Source organism: Miscanthus floridulus, chromosome 5, assembly GCF_019320115.1.
Source record: "Miscanthus floridulus cultivar M001 chromosome 5, ASM1932011v1, whole genome shotgun sequence".
Classification (NCBI taxonomy): Eukaryota; Viridiplantae; Streptophyta; class Magnoliopsida; order Poales; family Poaceae; genus Miscanthus; species Miscanthus floridulus.
The window spans coordinates 66,024,775-66,030,086 of record NC_089584.1 but is presented as its reverse complement, the minus strand read 5'-3'; the positions used below and the strand labels follow the sequence as shown (position 1 = coordinate 66,030,086).

General features: G+C 41.7%; 1 pseudogene; it reads right to left on the bottom strand.

Annotated features, from left to right (window-relative positions):
- Window positions 1-2,400: 2,400 nt before the first annotated feature.
- On the bottom strand, window positions 2,401-4,444 carry LOC136454728 (arginine-specific demethylase JMJ20-like; annotated as a pseudogene).
- Between the last annotated feature and the right edge of the window lie 868 nt (window positions 4,445-5,312).

The window sequence follows — 5,312 nt, the reverse complement described above, 5'->3', positions numbered from 1 at the left end:
GAGCCCGTGGCCTCGGTGTCAGGCGAGGCGGAGCGCAAACCCAAGGGTCGGGCGAGGCGGAGCCTGCCCTAGAGGTCGGGCGAGGCGGAGCCTGCCCTCAGAGGCCGTGCGAGGCGGAGCCAGCCCTCTGAGGTCGCGCGAGGCAGAGCCCGCAGCCTCGGTGTCGGGCGAGGCAGAGCCCGTGCCCAGAGGTCGAGCGAGACGGAGCCCGCCCTCAGAGGTCGGGCGAGGCGTAACCCACCCTCAGAGGTCGGGCGAGGCGGAGCCTGTGGCCTCGGTGTCGGGCGAGACGGAGCCCGCCCCCAGAGGCCGGGCGAGGCGGAGCTTGCGCACCTGGGGGTCGGTTGGAGCTGTAGTCGCGCTCTTGACTACTCGAATAAATCAATGTTGATGGTTATTAGCTCCTCCTCTTCGGATACCTTAGTATTGGTCCCCGACAACTATGTCATTTGCATCAACTAGGCCACCGTGGCGTATCCATGAACTAACGGCCAGGTTGTGCACCAACAGGATGGTGCTCCATGGGCATGGGCTAAAGCCGCAGATATTCAGTATGATCAATAAGTTCACCACGATATGGGTCACTGAGTTGCCCTTGATTAGCCTGAGTATCGTCTATTTAAAATATTGGACACCAGCATCTATTTAAATTTAAATGTAATAATAAATGTATACTATATAAACAAAAAAAAAGATAATAGTGGTCACTGTCCGGCAGTGAGTATCGTCTTGTCACTGCCAGGTAAGGCCTACACCCAATAGTTATCCTTAAATAGAACTGCCAATGACATGTTTTTGCCAGGTAGATCCTAGACCCGGCAGTGACCCTTACGGGGTGTTTGGTTCAGCTGGGCTAAATCTAGTCTTATTTAATCACATTTAGTCATTTTTTATCTAAACACTATGATTAAATATGACTAAAAGGGTTTTAGTCATCTCTAGTAACTCTGAAGTGACTAAATGGGACTAAACTATTTAGAAGAGACTAAATTTAGCAGCTGCAATCCAAACGGGACCTTAACCTATCACTGGTGAGTCAAAGCTCTAACTGATAGTGATATGTTCCTTTTACTGCTGGGTTCGTCACTAGCGGTGATAGGCAAGTCCCACCACTACCAATTATCCTCTCCTGGCTCTGATTGATGCTGGGTTTAGACTCGGTGGTGATCTATCCATAGATTTGAAGTAGTGTAGCAAGTTTTAGCCACTGCATTTGTTACAGAACCTTTAGCACCGTGAGGGAAGTTAGCAGGAAATTAATGATGTCGTGGTCAACTCTACTAAAACAATAGAGTTAAGGTAGAGATGCAAAGGGCCTAGCTCCGCCCCTCCTTAGCACTAGAACGGAAGCCGTGTCTTGTCAATTGGAGGAGCGGGAGAAGATCAGAGTTACTCTCACCATGAGACATACAATAGCCAAAAATTTAGCTATGAGTAGAGACAGGCAACCCAAAAAGTATCAGGATATGCCAATAGTAGACATGGATGCAACTTAAGACCATATTGAAAAGTCTTTATGTACCGAAGGATGCGTTTGAGAAACGCGGGATATACTTGGGATGCTGCAAATCTATAATGTGCTAGCAAGTCCTCGATACACGTATCATCAGAAAGTGGGGCATCCACCGTCAGTGGGGTCATCTACTCCTAAGGTCTTGTTGCCTCTCCACTTCAGAACGCAAGAGACAAAACGGAGTGAGAGAGAGAGAGGAATCAGCAAAGGAGAAAAGGCTCAGCATCAGGCGAGGAACGCCGACGCAGGCAAAGAGAGCGTCGCGCCGAGGTAGGAAATGGTGGAGCTGAGTAGTGGAAGGAAGCATGCAGGAGCAAACCGTCATAATACCACAATGTGCCTAACAGTAGAGCGTATAGATGACAGCGCAACTTAATTACAGAGCTCCGATGATAGGTTGTACTCACCTGACAGCATGATTGTGATAAAGAGGATGTCACGAGAACAGGGGTGTACTCACCCTAGAAAGCTCCCATCAACGGAGTGTTCGAGGGACTAAAGTTTAGTTCTTGTCACATCGTACGAATGCTAATTAAAAATTTACGAGATAACTTTATTAAGTCTAATTAATCTATCATTAGCACATGTTTACTTTAGCACCACAATGTTAAATCATGGACTAATTAGGTTTAATAGATCCGTCTCGCAAATTAATCTCCATCTATGCAATTAGTTTTATAATTACTCTATGTTTAGCACTACAAATTAGTGTCTAGACATTCCACGTGACATGACCTACAAATTAGTCCCGGACCCAATACAGGTCAAAGCAGCTACTACCATCAAACGTACCTGTCAGCGAATCCCAGAGGCTGCTGTAGCTTCTACTAGTAGGAGTAGATCACGTGCTGGTGCAGACGAATGGAGAATTCTCAAGTGCTTCAGCATGTCTGGTAAAACAGAACAGTACATATCATAGGACCCCAGCAACGGTCAACAATCCAGCAGACAAAGGCACGGTGTGGCTCTGGAAAGGTGAACTGGCCGGTAGCCGGCAGTGCCAAGGGGAGACAGCACTACAGCAGGAGCAACGATCGCAGTGGAAACGAAGCGCAGATCGCCGCTCGCTGGTGCATCCGGGTACGGTCTTCTTGACTGCTTGCTCATACTGTCGCTGCTCTGCTTAGTCCCCAAATGGATCTGAGAACCTGACAAGCAATAATTTGATGTCCATGCGACACTGCGGCCATCGCCTCAGACTGCGCCACCTAGTCACCGGACATGGTTTCATTCAGTCGTCAGGAAACAGGCTAGAACAGGCCAAGAAGAACATTCCAATCCAATGTCATACAATTTACATTATATCTTTTAACTGAATATTTAAAATAAAGTTCCGACTCTGTATACACAGGGTTATGAAAAAAGAAAGAAAGAAAAATGAGATCTAGTTTACTCTAAGCAGCGTAGAATTTAAGATACAAAGCTTATGCAAAGACATGAATGCAAGCAAACAAATTACATTAACTTATATTTTTTTATAAAACCACATTTTTACTCTCTGGATTGACAACAAACTAGCTAAAGCTCAAAATTTCTAGAAAATATTTATAAAAAAACATTTATTTTATTTAATGTTTGCTTGTCGCATCTCAAAATGGAGATTTTAGGGTGACATTACATGTAGTAAAATATTTGGAAATCGTCTGAATATATAAGCTGTGCCCAGTTTGTCCATCCAACTCCATGCAGATCTCAGAAGGGTGACTGGTTTGACCAATGATTAGTTCCTTAGCGACAGCTTCTTTTACATGTAAGACTTTAACAGTCCGATTGCCATGGAAGGGCAATCTTTTGACCTTCCAATGTTGTGCACAATCTCACATCAGAAAAATGCAAGGTTGGAGGTTCTATCACGAAAGGTAAGCACTGCAAAGACAAACAATGGGGATGCAATGCACAGTTGTCCTTCCAATTGACAGGCTGTGAATATCCACAAGTTATTAAGTATTCCATCATATCTGATGAATAAGGATTCATGCAAGCACAGGTTTAGAATGCTAGATGCACTAAAAATTATCCATCAGAGAGAGCACTATCAATTAGTCTCACCAAATCCTCAGGTCCACAAACTTCATCAACCAAAGAAGTAATGTGATCAATAACATTGCAATCAGATTTCAAGCAGATCACTGACGAACAGCCCTTCAAATATGAGATCGAAGATTTGACACTTCTTTGCTCTCTATCTATGTGGTCATACGCCTTTGACAGTGTCATCGATAGCCTTCTGAAACTCTCCCCTTCTAATATTGGTTTGATATTAGAGAAAGCACTGCGGTTATCTTCCGAGATACTACAAAGATGATTCTCAGTAGTAAAAGCCTCTGTAGTTGTCATTTTTTATGCAACATTACGAATTGAAGTCAGATTATAGACCAAATGGTGTGCAGTTTCTGTTGACAAGGTTGCAACCTCTGGCTGCTGAAGATGGTAAAGCTCAATTACATTGGCTAAGGCAAACCGCACTATGAAAACAAAGAAATCACAGAAGTTCATGCCTGAAAATAGTTCCAACAGGATGTTATGAGAAGGTAAACAAGGCATTTTCTTGTTGTTCATGTGATTATTCCAGATACTGGAATATTACCTGTATTAGCTGCCAAGTTCCGTTGACAAATTCCTTCAAAATCATCACATATATCTCGAATGTCTTCAATATATTCTTTTGCAACTTTGTAGTCTTCATAAAGCAAGTTCCACTAAATGAGGAGAGTATTAGCAGGAATGAAATCTTGTTATTCTACAACTTAACTTGATAAAAAAGCAAATACTCACCACCCAATGTAGGGTGTAGGCATTAAACCAATTATGATTTATAGATATAGTATCCCCCTGTAGTAATTACCACAAATAGAAAAACACATGAGTTTAGCTGCTAGTAGTACAAGGAAGACCCCAAGGACATCAAGACATAAATGAATGCACTGCCATTTGAAATATCTTTCAGATTGATCTACAATAATAATGTTAACTGATAAATAAATATTTCTAACATAATTTCACTAACTAAAGTTTAGTTGTTGCGAGTAAAATGTTCTTCATATTGATTAACCATTGCATCATTTAAATGCCAAGGGAAATGATTCAAAGTTCTTCCAAGGACATGGGTCCAGCAGCAATGACATCATGGAAGTGAAGAATGCACAAAGATGTGTTGCCTCAGTTGTTTAGAATATCATCTCGTAATCAAGAAGTCGCATGCACATCTCATAATTTGGCAATCTATCATGATTAGTTGTTTTTTCTCTTTTGGATCGTCCATATTAGTTTCTTAAAAAAAACTCAACCAATATAATCTCACTAACTACAGTTTAGTTATTGGAAGTAAAATTTTATTCAAATTGATTAACCATTGCATCAGTTCAAATGCCAAGGGAAATGATTCGTTCTCCATGGATATGGGCCCAGCAGCAACCACAGCATGGAAGTGCACAATGCATAAAGATGTGTTGCCTCAGTTGTTTTGAAGATCATTTCTTAATTTAGAAGTTGCATGGATATTCTCCTAATTTAGAAATTTACCATGACTAGTTTCTTACCCCCACCGTTCCAAATTATAGTTCACTTTAGTTTTGTTATAGTCAAACTTATCTAACTTTAACCAAGTTACTAGAAAAATGCACCAACATCTAGAATATCAAATTAGTTTCATTAAATTTTCCATGAAATGTCTTGATAGTGTGTTTATTAAACTAGTAGATGTTAATATAATTTTCTAAAAACTTGGTCAAAAAGTTAGAGAAGTTTGACTTAGGACAATGCTAAAGTGAATTAATCTGGAACAGAGGGAGTAGCGGCC